Here is a 13,038-nt window from a genome sequence, read left to right as displayed (position 1 = left end):
ATAGGTATTGGAAGACTTAAGATTTTTTGAATAGAAGTAAAAATCTGTATAACTTTTGGACACAGTTGATTTGAAATAAACCCCCCTTTAAAAAAATTATCTGGATAATTTGTACAGAAACAGAAGATGCTTCTTATATTTAGTCCCCTGACGCATCATTTCCAAATTTTTACTATTCTGGGCAAAACTTGAAGGGATTTTCCCACTATTTAAAGTTTTCCTGAAAGTCCCAAAACTTTAAGAAACTCAGCCTCCCAACTGCAGACCTCTATGGCTCTACTCTATTGATCTGTCTCCTGACGTTACAACCTGAAAACTATAAAATTACTAACATATGTCTGATGTTTTTTTGCTGTAAGGACATAAATGTATAGGAACTGAACACTGCTACAATACAATGTAGAAACCATACTGTAACAATGGGCGGTGATAGAGAAGCCAATCATTTTCTTAAAGGGGTACTCTGACAATTTTTTTTCTTTCAAATAAACTGGTTATACAGATTTGTAAATGACTTATTTAAAAATATCCAGTCTTCCAGTACTTATCAGCTGCTGTATGTCCTGCAGGAAGTGGTGTATGCTTTCCAGACACAGAGCTCTTTGCTGCCACCTCTGTCCATGTCAGGAACTGTTTAGAGCAGGAGAGGTTTTCTATGGGGTTTTGCTGCTGCCCAGGACAGTTCCTGACATGGACAGAGGTGACAGCAGAGAGCACTGTGTCACACTGGAGAGAATACACCACTTCCTGCAGGACATACAGCAGCTGATAAGTAGAATAATTTACAAATCTATAGAACGTTTTAAAACCTGTTAATTTAAAGCGACTCTGTACCCACAATCTGACCAACCAAGCCGCATGTACCTTCGGGTAGCTTCTTTTAATCAAAGATCTGTCCTGGGGTCCGTTCGGCAGGTGATGCAGTTATTGTCCTAAAAACAACTTTTAAATTTGCAGCCCTGTATCATATTGGCATGGCCTAGAGTGTCTGTGCCCTAGGCTTGCATCGCCTCTCCATCCCTCCTCCCCGCCCTCTTTATTATTAGGAACGCCCCAAGAACAATTTCTCCTATTCATCACCTGTTTGAACACTGCACATGCCAGGTGAGGAATAGGAAAAATCCTCCCTGGAGCATTCCTAATGATGAGGGACGGAGGGGGTGGTGCAATCCTAGGCCACGACAATTTGACACAGGGCTGCAAGTTTAAAAGTTGTTTTTTAGGACAATAACTGCATCACCTGCCGAACGGATTGCAGGACAGCTCTAAAAGCAGTTATCTGACGGTACCAGCAGATTGTGGGTACATAGTCACTTTAGAAGGAAAAAAGAACTCCCTGGAGTACCCCTTTAATAGAAACTTCCTGCATTAACAAGACATAGAAGTCGTCTGCGGAGGATGGGTGAGAGTAGCGGCATAATGTATGAGGACAGTCAAGGAGTACGGTATAAATAGGCAATGATGTGAAGTGATACCGTGCTCCTGGCTGACACGTGCACCTCACTTCATTGTGTAAAATTATCCCCCGTACACAAAGCCGGAAACGGTTAAAACTCTGTCCGTTTCATTCACCAGGCGGCTATAAATATCCCGCTTATTGCTATAGAAATTATGCTGGGGGAAAAAAATAGGTCACATAAATAAGAGCTCGTGACGGCACAAAAGACGAGGAGCGGCATGGTGCGGTCACTGTACATAGAGACTGTGGAGTCTGCAATCACAATGTGCAGGCCGGACAGCTGCTATATTAACATGTGATGGCTGCCACTCACAACGGGAGCAGATAATATGTGCCGCCATGACGGGTCGTACAACCAGTATGGCAAACAAGACTCCAACAATAAGAGACAGGCGGGATTATACAAGGACTGGCATGAATACATCACAATTATCACAGGTGTGATGTCACTGCAGACCGTACTAAACGCTCTCACTGTTCGGCGGCACCAAATTCTGGGACATATATATAACTAAAGTTTAAACTAGAGCTTAAAGGGGTACTCCGGCAAAAAAAAAATAAAAAATTCTTTCAAATTCTGTCCAAAGGAGTAAAGGTTTTCTATGGAGATGTGCTACTGCTCTGGACAGTTCCTGACATGGACAGAGGTGGCACCAGAGAGCACTGTGTCAGACTGGGGAGAATACACCACTTCCTGCAGGACATACAGTAGCTGATAAGCAGTGGAAGACTGGAGATTTTTAAATAGAAGTAAAATACAAATCTATATAATTTTGTCACAAAGTTGATTTGAAAGAAAAAAAAAACCTGCTTTTTATCTCCGCTCCATTCTTGCAGGGCTGTTATCGGTGACTATAGTTTAGCTGCAGTGCCTACAGGGAGAGGAAGGTAGTCTGAGACACGCCCCTTTCCTGCTTCTCTCTCATTGGCTGCTGTGTATAAACACAAGGCTGGCAATGAAGTCAGGGAACAGAGGGCAGATTTCCATCACAGCGAGAAGCCGCTTAGTAAGGTGGGGTCTGGATTTCACATATCACGGCTGGGGTCACATCAGTACGCTGGATGTATAATGTCCGAGGAGCCGATGAGTTCAATAGACTGCACATAGTAACTAGCTGACTAAGTTCGGTCTATTAAAGGGGTTGTCCAGTGAAAATCTTTTTCTTTCAAATCAACTGGTCTTAGAAAGTTATATAGATTTGTAATTTACTACTATTAAAAAAAACTCAAGTCTTCCCATACTTATCAGCTACTGCGTGTCCTGTAGGAAATGTTTTATTTTCAGTCTGAAAATAAAGTATAAAGTATGCTCTCTGCTGCCATCTCTGGCTGAGACAGGAACTGTCCAGAGCAGGGGAGGTTTTTGATGGGGATTCATAGAAAACCAAGACAGAGTTCCTGTCTCGGCCAGAGATGTCAGCAGAGAGCACTGTGTCAGACTGAAAATAAAACATTTCCTGCAGGGCATACAGGAGCTGATAAGTATGGGAAGGCTTGAGGTTTTTTAATAGAAGTAAATGATAAATCGCTCCATAAATGAGACTGAGCTACTGAGCATGTGCGACCATCAGCACAGGACACATTGGGTGGACGCCATAAGTATAAAAAAAAAAAAAAAAAAGCACCAGGTGGCAGCACAACAAGTAACGGCAATATTCACACACACAGTTCACACAAAAAAAAATAAAAAATTTCTTTCAAATCAACTGGTGCCAGAGGTTCGAATTTACTTCTATTAAAAAATATCTAGTCTTCCAATACTTATAAGCCGCTGTATGTCCTGCAGGAAGTGGTGTATTCTTTTCAGTCTGACAGTGCTCTCTGCTGCCACCTCTGTCCATGTCAGGAACTCTCCAGAGCAGCAGCAAATCTCCATAGAATTTTTTTTTTTCTAAACAGAAGTAAATTACAATCCTCTGGCACTTTAAACTGAAAATTATCCTGCAAAAAATGTAAACCTGTATAATGCAAAAATACAAAAACATACATTTTAATAAAATCCCTAATGCTCAAGAACGGTAATAGTTGACCAATACAATCACATCGGTAACAGCTAAACACCGGGGGTGGGGGTGGATCGGTGCTGCAATCCTACATTTTCTGGAATGGTGTAAAAGAGGTCTATGCCTCGTCTCCAGAACGCCTAGGCAGGTCTTCCCTTTTATACTCCCTGGTAGTAACAATCCAATTTGCTCTAGTAGTAGTAGGAGGGTTCCTCCACCTCCATCAAAGCGAGGTCCTTCCTTTCCTCCACAATAATAGTGCATTCCCCTTCCACCAGCAGTCACAGCTATTCCTGCCCCTTCCCAGTGATTGCAGCAGAATTACAGCAGTGCCCCCTCCTCTATATGGACACCTTCATACAGTTAGCAGTGGCTAAATCCTTTGAAGATGCAATAGGTTAGGACAGGGATGGGGGAACCCTTGTCCCTGCAGCTGTTGCAAAACTACAATTTCCATCATGTCTGGACGGCCAAAGCTTGGCTTCAGCTGACCAGGCATGATGGGAATTGTAGTTCTTCAACTGGAGGGCTGCAGGTTCCTCATCCCTGGGTAAGGGAATAGTTATCTATTCGGGTTAGGGGTCAGTCTGCTGGGACACCCAATGATTACAATAATAGGTGTCCCGAGTGCCCCCTGCCTGAACGATGGATTCATACCTGACCACTGCTCTATAAGACTGAAGAAGATACCAAAGTATGGCGTTCAGCTATTTCCAGTAGTCCCAGAATAGATAGGTGATGAGCTGTCACTATAGGAAATCCCCTTTAAAATTCACTTACAACAGCTGAAAATACCCGGAGTGACTGCCAGAAACCATACAACACCACATGATATGATGATATATTGCACTATTCTGTATCTTATTCTAAAATCATCTTCCTAAGTGTCGGATTATCGGACTTTCTTTCTATATGCGGCTATTACATACAGAAGCAAAGCCGTCAGGATGGATAAGACACATAATCAGGCCGGAAGCCTCCACAGAGAGGAAACACACGGCTCAGGATTCTCCCGGCTTGTCCCATGAAAATATTGCATAAATTGCGTAGTGTTGGCGAGGCCTCCATCTGCATCTATACATCCCATGCAGCCGGGAGGAGATGGAAGGATCTGGGCCACTCACATGCATTCTCCTCCACGCCTAATGTGCACTGCAATAGTAATAAGAAAACTGTAATCTTACCATGGCAACCCCTGAACTACAATCTCAGCTCCGCCACCTCTGATACAGCGCACAATGGGCTCCTCTACTCTGATCCACGCAGATCTCATTGTCTGCCAAGTGCACCGACTACAGAGCAGGGTATATAGCTGCCAATACATGGTATATATACCTGGGGAGGTAAACACCTGGCAGGGAAGACAGAGGCGGCTCCTTCTAAGCCAACAGATAAAGCAATGCAAATGAAACATTAAAAATATACATGTTATTCTATAGCGTCCATGGTGCATTACACTCTATAGGGAAGAGCTAATAAAACTGGGGGGAAAAAAATAAAAAAGTGATGCAATCGTCCTTAATAACCAATTATATCGCTTCTTTCACTTTCAAAAAGCCTGTGGGAAACGGGAGCTGCAACCTGACTCCTTTCGATCAGAAAATGCTCCACTTCCCTTTTATTAACAGAAACTTGGTTGACAGCAATCAAGCCCCCCCCCGAACATGAACACACTCTCAACCCCCCCCATGGACCCCCCCACATACACATGGACACTCACCTGGTGGACAGCAATCTCTCTGCCCCCCCCCCCCCCCATATACACATGGACACTCACCTGGTGGACAGCAATCTCTCTGCCCCCCCCAAATAAACATGGACACTCACCTGGTGGACAGCAATCTCTCTGCCCCCCCCATATACACATGGACACTCACCTGGTGGACAGCAATCTCTCTGCCCCCCCCCCCATACACATGGACACTGACCTGGGGGATAGAAATGCCTCCTGACCCCCCTTCCCACACACACACACGGACACTCACCTGGTGGACAGCAACCTACCTTATCTCCCCCATACACATGGGCACTCACCTGGTGGACAGTAATCTCTTCTCACTGCAACAACACCCCCCCCCCCAAACAATAAAAATGGACAATGACTTGGTGGACAGCCATCTCTCCTGACACTGTTTTTGATCTAATAGGAAGAAATGGGCCGGGGTAAGTAGAATGTAGGCTCATTTACACGTCCAATACAGAGCAAAAATTTGTTGGGTGTCTGGGCCCTTACTGTGTCAGATCTGTATTTCGTTAATGGATGAACTATTATTTTTGGTTGTTTGAGTAATGTTGCTAAAAAATATGGATGACATGTATATACATAGACGCATATCTATATACACATATACATATATAAATACACATTATCTATGTTATACAGATACATCACACATAAGCATATTGCAGATACAGAATATAACAGTGTGAACAGGCCCTTAGGGCAAGTATAAATGCAGCAGATTTGTTGCATACAGTTCCCCATCCGTCCCGTTCATCTCAGGCTGCAGACATCCATGCGGTTGCCGCCTTGTCAGGGGTAGGACACTGATTTCAAAGGACAGCGGAAACGCTTAAGGTATACAGTATGTGAACATGGCTTTATACGTCCTTCCAGCTTTAATTTCTATCAGCCGGATCTATAAGACGATATAACACAATTGTCACCTAACAAGCCACAATGATGACAGCTCAACCTGGGGGACCCCAAACACTGACCGTCCCCCCATCTACACAGAGGATCAGTGTGGCCCTGGGCTCCCAGAATCCTTTGCTCCTGACACATGGCTACAGGACCGGCACAGCTCCTCTCCTGGTAGCTGATGACAGACGCACAACCATACCACAGCCATGGGGCATTTTTGCGACTGAGTTTAGTGATGAAGTGACGGCGGATCCAGACGTAAAAACCAAAAGCGCTGAATCCTCGAAAGCAAAAAACCAAACAGAGAGAGCGGAGGCGAAATGCAGAAATGTGACAAAAAACTAAAACCTTAAGGATTTGGCTATTTATAGTTATGTTAAAACTTTTTTTTTTTTTTTTTTTTTTTATTGTTATTTTTGCATCCCAGCATTGAATGGAGCAGTAGTTGGGCACCTATGATGCTTATCCATTTACCTGGGGGACAGCCGACCTGCAATCTAGGGGGGGGGGGGGGGTGGTACAGTGATGGTATAGTTGGACTCCTTAACATGGAAACATTAGAGATTTCAATCAAATTACATTGATAGATATATATCTATCTATCTATCAATCTGCTCAGCTCCTTCTGCTCCACAACATGATGCTAATAAGGTTAGGTAACATTTTCATGGTGACGGGATCCCTTTAAATCATAATTACCAAAAACATCCAAATGACCTTGATCAAAAGTACCACATACCCTGGTTATTTTGGCCTGATAACATGCATGTGACCCGGCTGCTTGTAATCTGTGTATAAAAAAAACTGAGTGAGTTTCTAGGATCCAGACAGACTCTCGTATCTTTTACCCAACCACTAACACTTCTGGATTGTGAGTCATGGAGAAAGCAAAAGAATTGTCAGCGGATCTACGGGAAAAGGTAGTTGAACTGTATAAAACAGGAAAGGGGCACAAAAATATATCCGAGGAATTGATGATGCCGGTCAGCAGTGTTCAAAAAAAAAAAAAAAATCTAAAAATCCCAAAGTACAAAATTGCGCATTTTTGGTCGCATCAAGTCCAGAAAAATTGTAATAAAAAGCGATCAAAAAAGTCCCATATGCGCAATTAAGGTAACGATAGAAAGAACACATCATGGCGCAAAATGACACCTGACACAGCCCCATAGACCAAAGGATAAAAGCGTTATAAGCCTGGGAATGGAGCGATTTTAAGGAACATATATTTAACAATGATTTGAATTTTGTACAGGCCATCAGATACAATATAAGTTATACATGTTACATATTGTCATAATCGTAACGACTTGAGGAACATGTTTTACCGCAGGCCGAATGGCGTAAAAACAAATACCCCCCAAATAAATAAAATATCTATTTTTTTAAATTTCACCACACATTGAATTTTTACTTGGTTATGCAGTGTACCTTATGAAAAAATTCAGCCTGTCATTGCAAAGTACAATTAGTGGAGGGAAAAAACCAGAAGTCCAAAAATGCAAATTGGCCCGGTCCTCTAAGGGTTAAACAAAGTCACAATTTTGAAAAACTGTGAGCTCTTAAACCAAGGTACCACAAAGTATCTCGCCTACAATACAACAAACAGCACAGAGACAAGCCTCGGGAGTGATGAGACTTTTTGGCCACAACCATAAACATTACATTTGGAGAGGTGTCAGCAAGGCCTATGATGAAAGGGGCACCATTCCTTCTGTAAAGCACGGAGGTGGATCGCTGATGGTTTGGGGGATGTGTGAGATACAAAGGCACAGGAAACTCGGTCAAACGTGAAGGAAAGATAAATGCAGCCGGTTATCAGCGAATACTGGAGGCAAATGTGCACTCATCAGCCCGTAGGCTACGCATGGGACGTACTTGGACGTTTCAGTATGACACCGATCCAAAACACAAGGCCAAGTTGATCTGTCATTGGCTAGAGCAGAACAAAGTGAAGGTTCTGGAGTGGCCATCTCAGTCTCCTGACCTCAGTATCATTGAGCCACTCTGGGGAGATCTCAAGCACGCAGTTCAAGCAAGACAGCCCAGGAATTTACAGGAACTGGAGGCTTTTAGCCAAGAAGAAAGGGCAGCTTTACCATCTGAACCTGATCCACAACTACCACAAAAGACTTCAAGTTGTCATTGATGTTAGAGGTGGGCAATACACAGTATTAAGAACTGGAGGAAGGGAACTTTCAATCAGGGTCATTGGATGTTTTTGGTTGTCATTATGATCTAAAAACAGAAACCACTGTAGTTTGACAATAAATGGACTGACTCGACCACTAACCAGGAGTGGAAAATAGGGGGGGGGGGGACATAAACAAACATTACTCATCTCTCCTTGTGCAATTGTAGTGCTGGATTGCCACTCCGAGCTCTCCTGCACAGCCGACATCAAGACCCAGATGATGGACTGACCGCTAAGCCAGTAAGGGACTGGGGCGGGAACCCGCTGCAGTCATTGATTGGCTGAGCAGGCACTCCATCGGCCAGGTCGGGAATTTCCCCTAAAGTCGTGACATCATTGGAACTTGGGGGTTAAATGACTTTCGGTGGTGGTCCCGGTGTCAGTAACCCGGCGCTTTGCGGGCACAGAAAGAGTTAGGCAATGATGGTTTCCCCCTGCCAGTTGTGGATTTTTCCAAATCACCAAACAACTTCTTAAAAACAAAGCTATACTTACTTGTATCCAGGTCCAGTCTCTGGATGGCAGGTTTTTAGTCTTGTGCCGGCCAGTACAGAGCTCACAGCTCCATCACGGCTCCATCAATCATATGACAGCCTTCTCTGTGAGCACGCAATGACAGGGACTTTCGGCAATTGGTCTCTTTTTTTCAACCAGCACTAAAGACTAAAAAGCTTCTTTCAGGAGACTAGATACAAGTATAGCTGCCTTCAGGATACTGGACCTGGATACAAGTAAGTATCACTGTTATATAGCTTCCTTCAGGAGACTGGACCTGGATACAAGTAAGTATAGCTGCCTTCAGAAGACTGGACTTGGATAAGTATAGCTGCCTTTAGGAGACTGGACCTGGAGACAAGTACCAGGATTTGAGGTAACTCCATTCCTGGCCATTTAACCTCCTAGATGCCAAGGTCAACAGCAACTGTGGCATGTAAGTGGTTACACACTGGGAAGGGGTTCCCTGTCACCTCACTATGCTCTCTACCAGGGAAAATATGGTGGTCATGACAGACCCTCATAACTTGCATCACTGCATCCATACAAACCTGGACTGATGGTGATCATGTTATTAACCTGCAAAAGAAAGAAATGACAAAAAACAATGCCAAAGAATCCAGTTTTCTAGTAAATGCCACCAAATCCTAAACAGGCCAGGTCCTTAAAGGAGCTTACTTATTCTAAAAAAAAATGACCAAGGGGAGAAAACACCAACAAATAAAAGCATAACTTGATAAATCCCTAGGATCACTTTAATGCAGGATAAATGTTGCTGTCTCATTGTGAAGTTGCTCTTTAACAGGAATCAGTCAGCTGTTCTGAGCCCTGATTGACAGCTGTGGCCATTTATTGATTGGATGCTGGAGCTGTCACTCAAGGCTGAGAAGTGGTGCTGAGGAGACTCAGTTGTATATAGTCAGGGACTGTAGATCTGTCCATAGTCAGGTAACTAACACACAGGAGCACGGCTTCTTATAAGACATCTCTAATGACTGACCTCAGTCCTACTACTGGAATCAGCCATAAGTCTATGTGCACACTACCAAATTTCCGCAGAGACTTCAAGCGGATTCCGCTGGGCCGACTCTGCTTGAAGTTCCGCCCGTTCCATACACTCGATATCTGCCGCCGTCGAACATAAAGATTTAGCGCAAAAATGTGACGACAGAAAAAAGGTGAGGGGAGAGGCGCTGCAGGCACAGATGCTCTATGCCCCGCCTCACTGACACTGTCAGAATAAAAGTTGTTTTTAGTCCGAATACCTGCCCCAGGAGACAGACAGACCCCGGGACCAGGCACGGAAGTAAATTATAAATCTCTGGCACTTGCTGGGAAAAAATGTTGGTGAACAACAAAAGGCTACACAAATAAAACCATGATCATTCGTGCAATTCATAGCGTCTTCTAAAGGCAAACTATCAGCCCTCACTCATGTCCATGCACGGCCCCATATCAGCCCGAGTAAAAGAGTCCTTAGGATGAATCCACATGCAGCAGATTTGTGGCAGAAAGATCTTTGACTGGAGATGATTCCCATCCATCAAAATGTGGCTGTCTGTAAGCAGTTAGAAAGGCTGCAGTACTTTAATACACGTTCATCCTTGCGTTGGTGTCTTGCTAGAGGAAACGGTTTTTCGTTTTATCTGATTGGCGATAAACAATTGCAAAGGAACGCTTGTGCGAATGACCTGAAAGCATTCACCATAATACAATTGTCATTAGTTACGATTGCAACCATGATAGTTTGCACACTCGTTAATCGTATCGTTGTAACGAACGATGTGTACATACACCGAAAGATTTGTGAACGATTAAAGGGGTGGTTCACCAATTTTTTTTTTTAATTTCAAATAAACTGGTGCCAGAAAGTTTCAGAGATTTGTAATTTACTTCTATTAAAAAATCTCTAGTCTTCCATTACTTATCAGCTTCTGTATGTCCTGCAGGAAGTAGTGTATTCTCTCCAGTCTGACACAGTGCTCTCTGCTGCCACCTCTGTCCGTGTCAGGAACTGTCCAGAGCAGCAGCAAATCCACATAGAAAACCTCTCCTGCTCTCCAGACTGGAAAGAATACACCACCTCCTGCAGGACATACAGCAGCTGGAAGACTAAAGTACTGGAAGACTAGAGATTTTTTAATAGAAGTAAATTACAAATCTCGGGAACTTTCTGGCATCAGTTAATTTTAAAGAAAAAATAAATAAATTGGTGAACAAACCCTTAAACAATTAAAGGAGAAATCCGGTGGAATTTTTCATTAAAGTATTGTATTGCCCCCCCAAAAGTTTGAGAAATCCCCAATATACACTTATTATGGGAAATGCTTATAAAGTGCTTTTTTCCCTGCACTTACTACTGCATCAAGGCTTCACTTCCTGGATAACATGGTGATGTCACTTCCTGGATAACATGGTGATGTCACTTCCTGGATAACATGGTGATGTCACTTCCTGGATAACATGGTGATGTCACTTCCTGGATAACATGGTGATGTCACTTCCTGGATAACATGGTGATGTCACTTACTGGATAACATGGTGATGTCACTTACTGGATAAAATGGTGATGTCACAACCCGACTCCCAGAGCTGTGCGGGCTGTGGCTGCTGGAGAGGATGATGGCAGGGGGACACTGAGGGACACAGGGCACTGGAAGGAAACTGAGCATCTCTCTGCCATCATCCTCTCCAGCAGCCACAGCCCGCACAGCTCTGGGAGTCGGGTCGTGACAGCACCATGTTATCCAGGAAGTGACATCACCCTGTTATCCAGGAAGTGACATCACCCTGTTATCCAGGAAGTGACATCACCATGTTATCCAGGAAGTGACATCACCATGTTATCCAGGAAGTGACATCACCATGTTATCCAGGAAGTGAAGCCTTGATGCTGTAGTAAGTGCAGAGAAAAAAACAACTTTATAAGCATTTCCTGTAATAAGTGTATATTGGGGATTTGTATAACTTTTGGGGGGCAATACAATACTTTAATAAAAAGTTTTGCCGGACTTTTCCTTTAACAATAATTTTATGATCAACTCAAAAGACAAGACAAACAAGTTTTCGTTAAGTCGTTTTGATCGTTACACGCGGAAAGATTATCGCTTGAATTCAAGCAATATAACGATTTTCCAAACAATAATCTTTCCGTGTAATAGGGCCCTTACATTACATTAGATGTCAACCTATTGCTGCAGATTTTCATTGAAAAGTGACAGCAACCGAGTATGAATTCACCCTAAGGACCCCACCTCCATGATGACCCCGCTCCTCTATGGGGGACACATCGCTAATCCATCTGCCCAGGTGCCAGATTATAATGCAGATAATCCAGACTGGTTTAGTATTGTTAAAAATAATAAAACGTTAGGAGAATGAATACTGCAAGAACATAAGCATTACAGGTCATAGAACGAGCACACAGAAAAAAATGCTAAAAGCGGTGGCTTTCTTGGCGCAATCCGTCTGGACCAGGAGTCTGATGTCTGGATCGCTGGGTTTCCTCAATGTTATCGGTCATAGAAAAACAACTCCCAGCATGCCCTCAGCATTAGCCAACTTCATCCCATTTTAATGCCCCAGAGGTACAGTCCATACATTACTTTCCTAAAGCAACCAGTGATGATTACAACGCATGTCGCCCATCAACGTGCCGAGCAGCCTCCACCAGGACCGTGTGCCCCACACCAGGAAGGTGACACCATCCACCTGGAAAGGTGAAATGTCACACACCATGTTCTGCTACGAAGACCAAGCCAAGAAAAGGTGCAACATGACAATTACAAAAGTCCTCAAAATCCAGAATATATCCACTGTGCAGGCCCAGCAATGGAGAGAGAGTATAGAGTCTTTAGCACTAGAGGTCCTGTCCCGCATTACACAGAATTGATATGAATGAACGCTAAGTAATACTTCATTTCCCCTGTGGTGGCGCTGCAGAGGAACAGGGCGCTTACTGCAAGGCTTCTCTACAGAAAGTAGCTGATGAATGGGACAGTGTGTGACCTGCTTGTTGTCAAGGGACTGCAGAAGCAGAGAGCGCCAAGATAGGTATTCTATAGATAAATCAGTGTAATATGTAGTCACCCCCCCCAGTCTGATCACTAACAAGAGGAATGGCAGTAAATATTTCAACTATTCACCAATGGTCTCTTCCTCACATGCCGCCTCACCTCTCCATATCCCTGTCAGGCCTGTCACCCCATCAGCGGCCCTCACGTGCCCCGTCACCCCATCAGCGCCT

At 43.8% G+C, this 13,038-nt stretch overlaps 1 protein-coding gene across 2 annotated transcripts in view; it reads right to left on the bottom strand.

Annotated features, from left to right (window-relative positions):
* The window catches only part of MBD5 (methyl-CpG binding domain protein 5), a 52,870-nt gene that overhangs the window by 37,583 nt on the left and 2,249 nt on the right, over window positions 1–13,038 (bottom strand). The gene's annotated exons all lie outside the window — the stretch shown is intronic.

This window comes from Dendropsophus ebraccatus, chromosome 9 (assembly GCF_027789765.1).
Source record: "Dendropsophus ebraccatus isolate aDenEbr1 chromosome 9, aDenEbr1.pat, whole genome shotgun sequence".
Taxonomy (NCBI): domain Eukaryota; kingdom Metazoa; phylum Chordata; class Amphibia; order Anura; family Hylidae; genus Dendropsophus; species Dendropsophus ebraccatus.
This window is presented reverse-complemented; position numbering and strand designations above follow the sequence as displayed.